This window comes from Ictidomys tridecemlineatus, unplaced genomic scaffold (genome assembly GCF_052094955.1).
Source record: "Ictidomys tridecemlineatus isolate mIctTri1 unplaced genomic scaffold, mIctTri1.hap1 Scaffold_42, whole genome shotgun sequence".
Taxonomy (NCBI): Eukaryota; Metazoa; Chordata; class Mammalia; order Rodentia; family Sciuridae; genus Ictidomys; species Ictidomys tridecemlineatus.
The window spans coordinates 1,728,093-1,745,661 of NW_027522720.1; the positions used below are offsets into that span (position 1 = coordinate 1,728,093).

Sequence of the window (17,569 nt, forward strand, 5' to 3'; positions counted from 1 at the left end):
TCCCCAAGATGTGCAGTTGATGAGTAAAAAAAGACACTAATGGTTTATTTTGGGGATATTGGTTCTATGGCTTTTTGCCTACAAAATTTGAGACTCTATTTTATTGCCATTGCATATTTTCAAACATCAGTACTCCAGGACACCTAAAATTGAGTTACATTTGTGGAAGGATTTTGTTTTGAATCTCAATAGCAATGTCTCCTCCTCTGTTTTTCCTAAGAGTGAGGGCCACAGGATTTTTAAAATTCGGAGTCAAGATGCAGGGCACTGGCCTTGATCTTCTCCTGGAATGAGCTGTTGAATACAAAATTTAAAAGACAAATGATAATCAGCTGTGGGATGGATTGTGGGACAGTCATGGGACAGGCTAATATGGAACAGTCACAGCTAAAAGGAAGATGTGGATAATAATCATTTTTCCTGAATTTCTGTTTAGTGGTGTGCCAATTTTGTGCTGGGGAATCTGCAAGAAAACACCAAAATAGAAAAAGAATTTGTGTCCATCCTTTAGGACTTATCATGTCTAGTACAGAACAAAGTCATGAAAACAAGTAAGCAGAGTACATTAAGTATATTGAAGCATGAAGTGAAGGTAAACAGTGACCCAGAAGAAGGAATTTGAGGAGATGAGGTAATGATACTTGAGCCAACTTCTGAAGAATTCATCAATTTTTTAGGCAAAGACAGAAAGTAAGGAAATTCTCTAAAGAGGGGAAAAAAGAAAACATGTAGAAGATCTTTGAAGTGTTAAATAGAAAGATGATTTGGGGAAACTGTTATAACTTTTGGTGAAGTTAAAGCTGCTAGGCAACCCAGGAGAGGGAATGGTCCAAACTAGAAAGGGGCTCAAGTGCCCTGCTTGGCCCTCCACCCACAGAAAAGAAAGATTCTTCCTAACATAGAGTCCAGATATCCCATTACATGAGCATCCCACAGATTCTCATCCTATGAGGTCAAAGAAATGAGCTGAAGATCTTTACAGGTTTAAGATCACCTTAATTTTTTTGGCTGAATTTTACATTTTTGGAGTTGTGTCAGTTGATTTTAATTAAATGAATATTATTTCTCAAATGCCTACAAGTCTGTGAATGGCTAAAATGCTTTGCTTTTGTTTCAGTCTCCCCTCCTGCAGTGTGTGTCTTTGTCCCTGGGTTTGCATTTTTCTTATGAAGAGAGTGAAAGGATCAAATTTGCATTGTAGTCCCAGCTGTGTGTTGCATGGACTGTATGTGGAGAGACAGGGAACAGGGACCCATAGCATGGCCTAGAAATGGTACCATCAGAGACAATGATGACTTAAAGGGAAGAAAGTTTGGGGAAGAATTTGTATTCAAAAAAACATATATTAACATATAGGGTGGGAAGTTGGGGGCCCCATTCTCATCTCTATCAAGTAAAAACTTGACTGAGAAAGCCTAGCCTATGAATATTTCCAAATACATGGATGAAAATTGAGTACTTTAATAGAATACTAAAAACAAAATTGTATTATGCAATTGTTTTAACTTCTATGCAAAATTTCAATATAATTATACACTCGTTTTTGTGACTGGTAAGCAAGATTGACAGAATTAAAATGAAAAAAAAAATACTATATGAGGTAGATAAAATGACTGATATGCAAATACTTATTCTTTTATTAATACTCAGTGTCAAAATAAATGAATGTGTGCTTTTCTCTTTGATTTTAATCATCTCTTTGAACTGGTACTAAAATATATCAGACTCTGATTTTAATATTTGTTATGGAAAATTGAATTTTAAAAGTTATAATTTAGAGAAAATATCTTCCTTTTCAATTTGAGATTATAAGCTCAGATTTCTCAGGACTCCAGGACTAAGCCCTTTACACAGTCAAAAGAGAACATTTTCTCTCAATTCTGTATGCCTCTCTTATAGCAGAGCCAGCCTTGGCCATTTACTTAATCCAATGAAAACCTCTCAGTCTATAGCTATAATCCCTTCCTTTGTTTCAAAAGAACAAGCCACAAAAGTGAAAACTCTCAAGTTACTGTCCAGGCCCTCTAAAATCTATTTGCCTTGCCCACAGCAAGGAAAACAACAGAGCTTTCCTTTCTCAAAGAGAACTCTGTGTTTACTTGAAGATAAAGATTGTTATTATAGTGTAAAGTACAGGGCTGGTTTGGTTCAGAAGCCATTTTTACAGAACCTTGTCAAAAAGCAAAAATCATGTGTATATGTATTTAGTTGGAAACTAACACACACAATAAAAATTTCTAAGCCCATGTGTTATTTTATTCCATCTCTGAGCCTTGACCCATCCATTCTTGGGAGTCTGCGATGGAGCAAGGGGAGTGAGGGTATTTATTTCACCGATTACTGTCCTTGGGAAGTATAAACAGAGATGGAAGATTTTGTTTTTCATTTCTCAAGCAGCTTTAACATGTTCCAGGGTCTCCGAGTTGCCAGGTCACAATGGCTTCTGAACAACCTTGTCAAACAGCTGCAATTGAGCCACAAGGCCATCTCCCAAATATGCTTATCTCCCGCCAAAAAGATACCTAATAAAAAATTTTTCTGAGGTCTCCTTGGCTCATGAGCTGAGTCTCCATTCTGTTGAACCTGTTATATGTACAAAAGTCCTCTTGACTTTTAGATCTTTGGGGTTTTGATAGAATATACCTACCTCAGTTATCTGTGAGATTACTCTGTTCCTTGTTGATGTCTTTTAATGTGTCCTATTTTTTTTCTAAATTAAATATTATTTTGTATTCCTACTTAATTTCCTCATTGCACTTGATAAACTTAGATAAAATATCTAAAGAATCCAATGTCCTTCTAAGAGACTGGATTGCCCTGTTCTGTCAGCCCAACAGGGAAGACAGAGCCTGGAGTGATCTACATTATTATAATAATAATCTAGAGGTTGTGCCCACAATTTCTAGATTAGTGGTCTCTTTCTTACAAGCTTAGCTTACTTTTTTTCTATACTCCTGGAATGAGTTTTATAACATTGGCATTTGGACTGAAAATTTAGAATTACGAATTTAAGAATTTATTCCTAAGGGTGAAAATTTCAAAAAGTAAAGTTGTATGTTAACTTCACATTTCCAAAACCTACAGATAAGGTATAAATTTAGCCTGGCATTTTTGCTAGAGCCTACATATCAGGAAATTCACTAATCAAATAAATAAATAAATAGCAACTAATTAAAAATTATTTCTTCTTACTTCTGGTTTTACTTTGCTTCTTCAAGATGACAGACTATGAATTATACAATATTAGTATTGAAGTAGTAGGTATCTTTATCAGATTTAAATTTCTTCTTTTAAATTTCAAGCCCAGACTTTCAAATATGTCCATTGAATAGCTATGGGCTATCTTTTTTGGAAAAAAGAGACAGATTTTTTTTCCCATTACATTCTGTGAATTTGCCTAATTTTTAGTTAAGCAAATTAGAAAAAGTTCTACTCCGACCAGTGAGTACTCTAACTTTACTAATTTTTTTATCTTGAAATTCTATGTTTGTATCAAGCCATAACTTTGCTCTTAATCAAAAGGGCACTAGAGCACTGAGGTTAAAGTACTGTGAGTCCTAGGCCTTGATGGATCTGTGACTTTAAGCAACTCATTCAACCTTTCTAAGCTCCAAAATCTTTATCTGCTTGATAGTATGCAGCCACCTTCTTGATTAATGCAATGCTAAGTGAAGGGCAATGCTGCAGGGTAAGTAGTTACTCACTTAGTTTTCACAGGATTCCCTGACGTGGATATAAATGACCACAGAAAGTAGCCCTGAGAGTTTTCTTGATGCTCTAGACAGTATATAATTCTTTTTTGAATGCAGAGTCCTATCATAGAAATTCTTTCCTCCAGGTGGCTTTCAAGTTTCCATGAACACTGGTGGCACTGAGAAGAATGATATTTAACAGTTATAGAGGCAAATATTGCACAAGCTATATCTTATGACAGCTTAGTTGAAACCTTTATTTATCATTTCATGCCTGGATTTCTGAGTTAACGAGGCTGTCCACAGTAGGCTTGTACAACTCTGCAGAGTAATGTCCCTGATACACAAGATCATCTCCCCTCCCCATCTTTACTTTGGTGTCTGATTGCTTGAAGAATACAATCTAGCTGTCATTTGGGCTTTTAAGTCATTCTACAATCTGGCACCCCCTCCACAAGTGTGTGGACTTTAACTCCAGTTCTACCTGCTTCCTGGATTACTTGTTCTACTTTTTCTCTCTGGGCAAACTTCACCTATTCATCTTACAAGGTATACTCTCATCCCAATGAAGCCTTTTTACAAATTATATACTGGTAGCACTGAAATACAAAGTCATAATATAACAATGGAAACCTAGGGTGTTTTTTTTAATTTTGTTAGAAATTTAAAAAGAAGTGAAAATCTCTGCCCTAGTTTCAGTGACTCTGAGTTTCTCTAGAAAGCTAGGAGATGCTCCATCTCTCCCTGTCTCTCCTGCTTGCACATTCTTCTCACTTTCCTTTGTATGAAGGTTTTCTCTTACTCCTAGGCATTTGGTTTAAATAATTGCTCTTCAACTTAGCTTTTCTTGACTGAACGTGTAAATAAGTTCCCCACCTCAACCCCAACAATTGTTTTTTATTTTTATTGACTCCACTGATTACACTCATAACACTTGCCAATTTTTTTTATTCTTTATGTTTTTCTATCTGCTTCTTTGTTTATAAACCCTTTTCCCCTTACAAAGGCAGCTATCACATCAACTTGTGTGTGTGTGTGTGTGTGTGTGTGTATGTGTGTGTGTGTGCGTGTGTGCATTTGATCTCTTGCCCCAACAGGGCATTTGATAAATATGTATTCAGTATAATTTCCACATCATGAGGTAATCACTGGGACTGAGGTATGTACCAGTGCTGGGAGGCCAGAGGATACAGGCATCTTACCCACCTTTAGCAGACTCAGGAGATTTCCAGAAGCAGGGCATTGCAGAGGTTGTTGGTGCTCCTCAGCACTCATCTTACACAAGCCAGCACTTTCCAACTGCAAAATTGCCACTTGCCTTCCCTGTATGGGGGAGCATGTTCTGCTTGCACATTGGGAAGACCAGAAAGACCCAGGAGTGAAAAGTGGGTGTTTGGTCCTCTGCATCTCCTTGCACCATAGCTGGGACACCACTAGAGTATAATTCTACAGTCACTCTATAAGGTCCCACAGTACTGAACTCATTGCCAAAAGCCAGAACCCACTCACTGAAACTCTTTCCACAGGCTTTCTACTCTCTTGCATCCCCATCTCTTATTAGTGCTTCCAGGACTAACTCTTTAATAAATTATTCATCTTTGCATCCTCCTCTCAGGAATACCTCTTAAGAGACAACAAGTAGCCAGAATTTTGAAAGACTCATAGAATTCCCTGAACAGGAGGTGAAAGAATATACAAAAGAAAGCAATCTCTCAAATAGTGCTGGAAAAGAGAATCAAAGCCCTATTTCCTTCCTTTCAGGTACCTTTTCTCTAACAGCAGTCAGACTTTGGTTTTCAAAGTATTCCTAGAAAAGACAGTACAAGATTGGCTGATGCTCTTGATGCCATTTCAGAGCCAGAAGCTGAATTCAGTGCAGGTAGACAGAAGGTCCTAAACTCCTGAAATAAAACATTGCAAACCAACATGCTGTGCTCATAAATTTTTAGCTAAATAACTTCTTTGGGTCTTTTCCTTTTTGAAACATAACTCAGGCCCCTGGAATGTGGTGCTTAACCTTCAGAAGGAAACCTGTAAAAATGGTTCCTTGAAAGCCAGTATGTAGCCTGTTCATAAATTTTATGATGTATGAAGCACATGTTCAAGGAAGCATTTATTAATAAGACCATAAGTTAAATTAGGAAGAGTGGTTCATACCTTAAATATGCCATCATTTTCCATTCAGTTCATGTATTCATACCCAAGCATGAAACTTAAATTTGTTTTTAATGTATTCTCTTGGAAAATGATTTACTCTGGTCAGATGTATTTTCTTTTGGCTCCCCTGATAGTTAGGTTTTGCAGTTGGTAGGAAATAGGAAAATGTTCTTAAATTACTCTTTCAAGGTTAAAGTTTTAATATTGTGTGCAGATATCACAGAATAATTTTCCCATTAGAGTTAATGAAATAGAGTACTACTACTTCTCTCTGAAAATTGGCATTTTATATTCAAGAGAGCATGATGAATTTGGAAACTGGCTAGTCACAGGACTGTCTCTAAAAGTCACCTTTAGTATAACACAGTGTTTGAGAGGTTCATATTCAGTAATAGGTTCTTTTATGGGCTGTGTTCCTCGGTTTTGGATGTTTGCAAAGCTCCTACAAGGGCATTCCAAAATGAGAGCTATGGTTAAAAACATTAAGTTCTACAGAACTTAAAAACTATTGCAACTGTATTCTTGACATTAACATTCTGAAAGCTGTAGGTTATTTATAATGTGGTCTGTGCTGTATATTTTATTGACAGGCTTGTTTCTTTCCAGAGTCTCTGATATGTGAATATGCTTAATTTTACATATCTAAAGAGTAACATTTATTACAAGAATCTAAATCTTTCCATATTGCTAAAATTAAAAATAGTAGATTTTTGTGTGCATGCATTATTTTAATGGAAAAAATAACTCATATATAAACAAAAAAATCTTGCAAAGGTGTTATTAAAAAGTATATTCTCGAGAAAAGAAGAAAACATGCTATAAATATATATAGTATGTTCCTTAAACAGAGTTTTCTAAAATATACAAATAAGTCATAAGACAAACTCAAAAGTTTTATAAACAATTAGATCTTGTGATAAAACTTTTAAATCTCTGTTTATTATAGCTTACTATCACACAGTCACTGAAACTCTCTGAAAGGCGATACTGGCCTTAAATAAAACCAAAAAGGAATGGATCAGTGAAATACATTGGCATGAATTAAAGAAGCTAAAGTTAGTTGATTTTTAAATGTGCAAAGCTTTGGCTCATTTCACAAAAGGTAAATAGTGATGTTGTTGCAGGGTTGTGCAATGAGCCCTATTCCTAATGTTTTCTCTGCATTTAAAATTCTGACAGGGAGCCAAAGTTTAACGTTAAATACCCATGCTCAAACAAGTTCAGACAAAGTGTTCCTCATTTAACTTGCCCTACTTTCTGTATTACCTAGTAGACTTCCTTTATAAAGATAGGACAAGGTATGGACATTTAGACATAGGATTCAAAAATGCCTATGATGACAGCACTTTGAGGTATCAAGTGTTTATGTACAATTTTTGAAATTACAGACCTGGGGACCTGTCACCTGGATTTGACCAGCTCTGCAAATCATTAGCTATGTGCCTTGGACACCTAGTTCCTTTGTTATAGCAAGGAAATTCTGAAAGCATCCACCCCGTGTATTTGTTGTGGAGCTAAAAAAAAATGTTTTTAAAACTTGTAGCACTGGGATTACTCTTAGAATGTATTCAGCAAATATTAAGTATTTTTATTGTTATTATGGGTCTACTCTGTGCGAGGCACTATGTTAAATGCCTTGCATAATCTCATTGTAGGTCACAAAAAGACCTACAAGATAAATATAATTGTCCCTGATCTACAAATTAAAAAACTGAAACTCAGAGAAGAGCCCCCAAAGACTTGCTGGTAAGAAGAACAATGAATAAAACCCATATTAGGACATCCAAGTTCTGCCCATGCCTATATGTCACCAGTCATATGTGTCAATTTAAATTTAAATTAATTAAAATTTAATAAGGTAAAAAATTAGTTTTTTCAATTCCGTTAGCTGGATATCAAGTCTCAGCAGCCATTGGTTGCTAATAGCTATGGCACTGGATGGTGCAGATAATAGAATATTCCCATGAATTCAGAAAGTTCTAATGAACATCACTATAATCTCTACCAGTCTGTCTAGGCTGACTTACAATAACAAAAAAATGTGTTTTCTAAAAATTATAATAAATTTTCCTTAATAAGTTACAAAACCTTGGTGATAAAGACGATGAATTTGTTATAGATACACATACAGATGGTAGCTAATTTCATCAATAGGCTGCATAAGAATGGAAAACATGTATTTGCACAAATTAGCACAGTGCCAGAATACTAGAAAAATCCTCAGTGGTAGTATAGGCAAATTTTTATCCAATGATAAAAAATAATGGTGATGGGAAATCTAAAGCCAGTATGAAAATGCCAAATGATTCTCTAACATTCATCCAGCTCTAGTACTATGGGGATCCCTAATTTTCTTCTGAGACTCACTAAGGTAAAAATGTTCTCACATTTTCTTTTATGTTTCTGAATATAGTCTGTATAGAAATTAACTTTAGAAGGAAGATGGTGACTCCCATAACACTGATATTTGCCCCAGGAAATTTTTCTCCTAGCTGGAAACCAAATGACCTTCCTAGACAGGCAGTCAATATGTAATACACATAACATTTATCATCTTCTTTTTGCAGACCATTTGATTGACATTAGATATTATAATGTAGAGCTTAAACTGCAATGAGGAAATGGGAGTGGTAAAGTAAACAGCCACATAACTTAATATTCAAAACAAAGCCAAGTAGATTCCTCCTTTGAACAGAGTCTGTTTCATGTAAAGCCAACTCTGTTTTACTTTAGAAGAAGAACTGCTTGAGGCATGAAGGAACAGACCTGAGTAACATCATGCATGTAAAAGAATAGTTGGCATTATAGAGAGAGTTTTAGATAAAGATCAGAAGACCTGATACCTCTTAAACATTCATCAACTATGGTATCTATCCTATTGTGTTTTTTTTATTTATATATTTTTGTTGGAACGCTATAATGGTGGTATCTGTTCTTACATTCTCATATATACACACAGCATAACAATATAATCTGGTCAATTTAAATCCTCAGTGGCTCTCTTTTCTTTCCCTCCTCCTTTCCCCTGAACTCCTTCCTCTACTTCTACTGGTCATACTATGTTTTAATTGTTAGCTTCCATGTCTGATTCTCCCTTAGACTGTGAGCTCCTTAAAACCTACTGCCTATCCATAGTTGATTGTGACATGGTAAAATGTTGGGTTTATTGAAAAGATGAGTTAACAAATAATTATTGGGTAGCTAATATGCTCAAGAGATGCCATCCTACTCTCAAAAAAAAAAACAATTAAGGTAATTATCCTGAAACCTCCATACCTCATGGCTTCTATTGCCTCATCCAACCTTTTCTGTTCTAATGCAACATGGCCCATGCTTTCCTTTGCCAAGGTAACTTGGTTACTATTTTGGTTAATCCCACAGATAGTAAAGAGTTAAAGTGAAAAATTAGGAAACAGTAACTAGGTAACTCTTTGACTTGCTAAAATGATATAGTAAGTCACTTGAGCCTTTATAATCTCTTCAATACTAAAGAGAATTAATGCATCTGAATTAATGTATCTGCCAGGTAAGCTTAGTTTGGAATTTAGATCTTGAAAATTCTAGTTTATTATGCAAGCTTTCATGATTAACAACCCAGAAACATTGGAAATATATGCATTAATCACTTAATTTGGACTTCCTGAATAAACTCACCTATTCATTCCTGCAAATGTCCTCATACAGCTAGCTGGAAGAAGAAGAAGAAGAAGAAGAAGAAGAAGAAGGAGGAGGAGGAGGAGGAGGAGGAGGAGGAGGAGGAGGAGGAGGAGGAGGAGGAGAAGAAGAAGAAGAAAAAGAAGAAGAAGAAGAAGAAGCAGCTTAATAGCTGCCCATATCTTTTCACTACTGAAGCTACTGATTCCTGAAATAACTCCTATTTCTGAAGATCCAGCCATGATGACACCAAAGAGAAAATGATTTACAGTTCACAAGTACAAGTGGCACTGACCCATTCTCCATTCTGAAACTGAGGGCTCTGGAATTGGTTTCCATAATGTGGTATATTTCTCAATTAGAAAAGGGAGTGCTGCCCAGGTTAATATTGAGATCATATGTTCTCATTCTATCACTTGTTAGGAAGTTTTGTCTTTCTAAGGCAATTTCCTTCCCAAGAAAGGAAAAATGATATGGATTAGCTAGCATTTGGTCCTTCCTGAATCAGTTGTTAGTATCTGAGTTGTTTCCCTTGGAAAAATTATATTTCCTCAGTGCTCCAATTCCTTTGGCAAAGCCTAGTTTGCAAATCAAATACTTTTTACATTTGTTTTTCATTATGTTTTCTCAGATCAACATTTTCATAAGTAATTAATCATCAGGAAGGAGAGGGTGAAGGAAAGGCATTTGACTTTTATATCCTGCATATCACCTCCAAAGCCATCTATGCCTCCAAGGAACACACCTTCATCTTTCCTTCACTATGACCAACTCTCACTGCTCTCACTGACTCCAAAGAACAACATGATCCCAGAGACAGTCTGATAGCTTTTAATCAGGTGAAATAAGAGAAAGAAAGAACTGTACCCACCTTTCTAACAGAATAAGCATATGATGTTCTAGTCCACCATTCTGATTTTATCATCCATTTGGAGTTAAAAATAAAACTTAGCTGTTAACACTCACAGTGTCTCAGGGTCACTTCTAAGCAGTATCCTGGAAGGGGATTTCTAAGAACATAGTTAAACAACATTCCCTCAATAAATGTAGTATGCTAAATACTGATTATGTGCCAGACACAGTTGTAGCAAGAGGCATATCATAGAATGGCATGGCTCCCAGGAAGCAAGGCCTGGTGACAGGCGTTTCTGGTAAAACTAGCATTTAGTAATCTCCATGATCAATTAAAGACCAACTCTAGTGATCTAGTTCCTTCTCTAAGGTTCCTGTATTATACTAAACCAATGTAATCTCATATGATTTCGTTTCCTTAATTCACAGAACATCAATACTGGGGTTCAGAGCTCCAGCTACCTACTCTAAGTTTTGAAGATGTTTTAAAAAATAATGAACATGCATACAAGTGGCTCTCCAGCCTTAAGAAAGTAGGCATTGTGCGACTCACCAGAGCATGTAACAAGTGAGGAGAAGTAATAAAACTTGAGAAAAGGATTGGTTTCCTCTATCTCATATTTTATGGGTGAGTTACCAGATGTTTTATATTGTGCCATCACAAAGACAGTTTGATATATTTCCCAAAGTGGGTACTCGTTTGGTTGAAAATACAGTAATATCCATGTTGTCTTAGGAAGCCTCATGGAAAGAAGAGTCTAAAAGAAGAATTTCTCTAAGAATGACTAGAATTTTTAAAGAGCCCAAAAGCTCAAAGACCTCAGGTAACAAAGACATCAGGCTAGTTACAGGTGGTATATTACTCAATCTGCTGTAACAAAATACCACAGAGTGGGTGATGTAAACAACAGGAATTAATTTATCTCACAGCAACTGGAAGTCCAAGATGAAGGTAGTGACTGACTAGCTTAGTTTATGGTAAGGCTTCTTTTACTGGTTTTCACCTGATTCTCTTGTTTTTCTCCATGCGGCCTTTCCTCTGTGCACAGCATACTCCTACTGTTCCTTCCTCTTCTAATGTAGACAACAAGTCTTATTGGATTAGATACTACCCATAAAATCTTATTTAACCTTAATTACCTTGTTCAAGGCCCTATCTCCAAATGCATTGGATGTTTGGGTTCCACAGATGAATCTGGAGGACACAATTTAATTCAAAACAGGTAGGATGAAATATTGTGTTTCTCTAAGACATTTAAAAAGCACTCAACTTCATAAATGTTAAAGTTGATTAAAGTTCGACCTCTCAAGATTTGGCACAAAATAACGTTGGATCCTAGGGAATTGATATCAGCCACCAGATGTAAAAAGATAAAATTAACATCCAGAAAATTGAGCCTATGTGCTTTAATATAACAGGAAATATAATTAATTTTAACTATGGAATAAGAAGCTATTTTCAAAAGACTTTCCTACAAAGTAACATTAATTATGACATATCTGAAAAGCAGGGGAGTAGGTATAACTGAATTTCTAAAGTTAGGGTGAGCACCTCATGCAAGATGGATACAATTATTTTTGGACTCAGAGCATTGGAAGTAGGAGAGACCATCAAAATCCAAAGGTCGCAAACTGGTAGCACAGAAGCTGTACTCAGATATGTTTGGTTTGGCGCACATGGTGTTGAAAAAAAATGGAATTAGTTGTCAACACTTAAAAAGTGGAAGTCTTTAAATTTATATGGATCTGCCTTTTTCTTGAGAAATCAAATCTAGCAAGAATTGAGTCCACAAGCCAGCATATGAACAGTCTTCCAGACACAAGCAGAGGCTGTGCCTGGAACAGTTTGCCAAACACCACTCCATCCCAGGCCTTAAGGGCCTTGCTAATATTTGAATTTGCCACCCCAACCTAGAGTAAGACATTGTTTTAGATTTTTAAAAAAAGGCATCAGAGGGGCTTGGGATGTGGCTCAAGCAGTTGCACACTCGCCTGGCATGTGTGCTGCCCGGGTTCCACCCTCAGCACCATATACAAAGATGTTGTGTTCGTCTGCTAATAACTAAATATATATATATATATATATATATATATATATATATATATATATAAATCTCTCTCGCTCTCTCAAAAAAAGGCATCAGAAAAATTTAATCAACTTCCTATAATAAATTATGCAAGTTTATTAATGGCAGAACACTCTATCTACCATGTTGAGAAATGAACAACCTAGTCTCCATCTCTTTCCTAAGAATTTGTTTATTCCATTAATATATTTACATCATATAAAATTTTTTTGCATCCCCTCCATCTGCAAGAATTTGGGCTGCCATAAAAATTTCATCACTAACAACAAAGGAAATAGAAGAAATATACTTGAAATCATTAACAACTTCAAGTGTATTATTTCTCTAATTCTTACAAGATCTCTGAAATAGATATTACCCACCAATTCACTGACAAGAAATCTGAAACCCAAAGAATTCATTTGTAACTCAAGTAATAATAAAGGAATGAAAAAGTGTAAATTTGGGCTTTCCTCTTAATGTTTCCAATATTAATATATAAAGAATGTACATGGAAAAGGTGTATTTGGTCACTATAATTAAACAAAACACTTCAAAATAAATTTATATCATTTAGTTTTTATTTGCTAATAACACTTTTGGATATATTCCAACACATTGCACAATTTTAACAATGAGCAAATTCAGGGGCTCTTTTCTGGAGTTCCCTAACTCCACCCATCCATCCACCCATCTCACTAGAGCTCAAAATCTTAGTCCTGATTTATGATTTGTCTTTTGTTTTGTTTTGTTTCTACAGGTCCTATAAAAAGACTGAATAACTTGGCCACTATCTAATATTGTGAAACTTATTGGAATAAATATTAAAGATCTGTTGTCAAAACAAATCAGACCTCCTACTACTATTCTGTTCCCTATATGCAGGGCTTTTCCATCTAACCAACAATGTTGATCTGCCCCATCTCATCTTCCACAGATGATCAGATTTCTTCCCAGAGTCTTTCAAACAATACACAAGCAGAAAAATGCCTTTTTTGCCACATGACTCCTAATTCCACCAAGGATTACCAAAATTTCTCTCTCTCTCTCTCTCTCTCTCTCTCTCTCTCTCTCTCTCTCTCTTTCTCTCTCTCTCACTCTCTTCCCCCCCACCATTTTTCTCTTTCACAATTTTTAATTCTCTACCTCAAGAACTTAGAAAAGAGTTTTGTTGTTACTGCTGTTGTTTTTTTTTTGCTTATTTTTTGTTGTTGTTAAGATAATGAAATATGTAAATATTTTCTCCAAAGTCATCCATTTTTTCTTGTCCTCTTCACAGTAATGTGGCAAAGTGATATTGAGATTTGGGTAATTTGCGATTTAAAAGAATATCAAGGAATATCCCTTAGCAAGCTAATGTCTCTTAATATTCTGAATTAGCTAAAAGAGGGAGTCTCAACCAGGACTGAACATTGGAATAACCAGTTTTTAAAAGTCACACATCTGGGTCCTATCTCCAAAATTTTTTTAACAGGGCTGATATTTGATCTAAGTAAATTTGATTTGATTAAAAACCAAGCAGATGAGCCATGAGCAATGGCATGTGCCTTTAATCTCAGATACTCAGGAGGCTGAGACACAAGAATCACATGTTCAAGACCAGCCTGAGCAATTTAGTGAGATCCTGTCTCAAAACAAAAAGTAAAAAAGGGGGCTAGAAATGTAACTCAGAGGTTCAATATTCGGTGATTAAAACAAAAATAACTCATCAAGTAATTTTCACGTGCAGCCAAAGTTGAAAACCTTCAAATGAAAGGAAGGTTTACTTCAAGGGTTACTTAAAGGCAGATCTCAATTGCAATAGAAGTTGGGTGTTTTACGTTCTCTGAACTCTCAACTCCATGCACTAAATAGCATGGATCAAGTTCTTCTTTCTATGTTGGTTATGTCTGGGCATGGCTTATCTTTATAACAGAATTGACACCTGCTTTAAACAAGATCACTATCTTTCAAATATTTGTTTCTCTATTGTAAATTGTTTTACTCTTGTTTGAAAAGAAACTGGCTGATGAGTGAGCGAATTGAACAAATAAATGAAGGCAATAAATAATGTAGAAGAGGGACTATCAAATATAGAAAAGGATCAGAGAAAGGAAAGTGAGAGCAAGTTCAATGAAAACTTTGCTTTTCATGCAAATTTGTCAAGGAACTTTCTGAGGGTTCTTGCTTAGATGCCAAAAACAATAGTAGCTTGATGTAGGGAAATGAATACTCATCTTCTACTTTTTCATTCAAATAGCTACTAGTTTGGGCTGGTGTTGTGACTCAGTGGTAGAGTGCTCCCCTAGCACTTGTGAGTGAGGCCCAAGGTTCTACCCTCAGCATCACATAAAAATAAATAAATAAAATAAAGATATTGTGTCCAACTGAAAAATAAATATATAAAAAAACAGCTACTAGTTTGGAGAATTTTAAATGCATGGGTCCAAAATGAGAATAGCTATTTTTAGTTCTTGGCTGTCATCTCAATTGTTAAACGTTTGATTGGAAGAAAAAACAAATGTGATTCCAGAATTTCAAATAGTATTTATGTAAAGGATGCAAGAAATAAGTGTTTTGTGAATAAATGCATTTCTAGACATTTTTAAAGAAACAATAAAAAAGCAGATTAATACAATAAGTATTAGAGCATTTCATAATCATAAACTTATGTTCAACTAGATCAAAATGGTAATAGATTAAGGGGAAAAAGCTCATGTAATTTTCCACATCTGCATTTTATCAGATGCTTGCCATTATTTTGTCATCACATCATCCAGGCAATATATTTTTTCATGCAACCATGTGAAATTCTTAGTAACCCTAATGCCTTGATGATGAAAGCCTTCCTGGAATAGAAGTAAAGAGTTAGTAAAAAAAATTCCACTCTCAATTTTGTTAAATATTGAACATGAGAGTAGTATGTATAAAAAAAATACCTTTTTTAGAATAATTTAAACCTTTGGTTTGCAGTAATGTAGTTTTTACAGAGTGGAGTAAAAATTCTCATCCCATTTTTTTCCCTTCCCACTTAAAAAAAAAGATAACAAAAACTTTCTGAAGCCCTTTTGGGAAAGGTGATATTGGTGAAAAAAAAACTATCTGAATTTTGTAACATGATTTAACCCAATAAGTAGTCACCATAAGCTATCTTATATCTGTACACTGATATCTTAAATAACTACATCAAGTATGCATCCTACAAATTAAACACTCCCCCCACACACCAAAAAAAAAAAAAACCACTACAATTGCTCTCAAACAGAATTTTTAAAAAATACTTTATGTTTGGGATTTTGTTCTAAAATAGGACTGAGTCTGAAAATGGTGGTCTAATCCAGATCATGTCTTTATTCAGATCATCAATGCAGGGGGAGTTATCTGTCATGAAGTTTTAGTGAAAAGATAATGCATATATGCTGAGATACTGAAGACTTTCATTGGGGCAGAACAATAAAAATTCTTTTCTTAACATTGTTAACCTAAGTCCTCAGTTCAAAAATTAACCTTATCCGCAACTCAAAATGACTTCTTCATCAAAAATTGAGTGGATAAAAATCACCTTTCAACCTTAGCTAGAAAAACTGTTTTCTTCCTAGAATTGAGCTCAGAAGTTCAGATTTGCTTTTTTGTTTCTCTAAGAATGTATGATTGGCTGGTGCAAGCGATTTGCATTGTTAATACATGGGTAATATGTGTAGCACAGGGTTTGAGTGCTAAGAATAATGGGGGGAAAATGAAAATGTTCCTTCCGAAATGTTAACTTTAAGAATCATATGAAGAAGGCAAGAGACAGTAACTAATGGGGGTAAAAGAAAGTAAACATACAGATCTTGGTTATTGTCAAATTTTAACTTGTGGAGCATTACACAGAAACTGGACAATGGCTTATTACTTATAAGGCCACAAACTTTCGTAGAAAAATATAAATAAATACTTTGGAACTCTTCTTTCCAAAAGTTTGGGAAAGAATTCAGGACTGAACAGCCCACAGCATCTGCATTGCATTTCTACCCAGAGAGCTGTCTGCAGAACCAACAGGGAAACAAATTTAATCATGGCTTTACTGAAAGCTATTTGTAGGTGAGAAGTAGACTTAAGCTCTTTATGTAATTTCCCAGATCACTCTGATTCTCCTCCACTGAGGACTCTCCTCTTTCTAAGGGAGTGTGTTAATACCTATCTCGCCCTTTGAGGCTCTCAGAGGACAGAATACAACAGTCACTAATATGCCGTTATGTAAAAATGTGAGTGTGTAACCAATGTGATTCTGCAATTTTTATTTGGGGTAAAAAATGGGAGTTTTTAGACAGAAAAAAAAATGTTTCTAGTGGGCTGTTTGTCAAGTAGCACAGCCAGATCAGTTACAAATTAACAATATTGAAATTGTCCCTGGGGAGGACAAGGATATAGGCTTTCCAGCATCTACTGGATTTTTGCTAGCATTTCTGAAAGATGTTTGAAAACCAGCCCAGCAGCATTTTACACATTAGGCTGAATTAGAAATCAAGGATGTCTAAGTGAAAAAGATTCTTAGTCCTTGGCACATGGCCCTTAGAAATTGCTCCCACCATTAGCACTGCCTCCAAATCAACTGAAATCACTTTTTGCTTGTTATACATGTTACCAGAAAACATTTGTGAAGCATGGGGATAGAATGGGAAAAGAAAACCCAAGTTTACCCATTTTGTTGAATTTTCTAGCCAAGAAATTGCTTGAGAAAACCACACAGCCCTCTTGAATAAAAATGGCCTGTTGGTTATGGAAAAAGAAAACAAACTTAGAAGCAATTCAGACTTGGGATGAAAACAAAAAAGACTTGTCTGAGTTCTGAATTTGGTTTCAGTCCAACCCAGCTTCGTGAAAGGTTTATACTGGGACATCTGAATGATTTGGTTTAAATATAGTACTGTAATATACTGTAAAATACTGTTTGAGTACTGTTTATTGTACCATAGTGTTTTAGTAGAAAGGAAATCTTTAAAATGTGTGTTCTAGTAAGTATTAGTGTTTCTTAAGCAGAGTAACAAGCCATGTTCTTATAGCTATCATGAACCCCAGTTTATGTTGTCAGCCAAGAGCCAGTCTCTGGGGTCCCCTTCATGGCATTAAGTTTCACAGTAATAAAGGCAGCTGCCAACAAAACTACTTAAGTATGAGGTCATCTCA

At 35.4% G+C, this 17,569-nt stretch overlaps 1 pseudogene; it reads left to right on the forward strand.

Moving 5' to 3' along the window:
• Window positions 1-17,569, forward strand: part of LOC144373546 (gamma-butyrobetaine dioxygenase-like) — a 93,565-nt pseudogene that overhangs the window by 48,318 nt on the left and 27,678 nt on the right.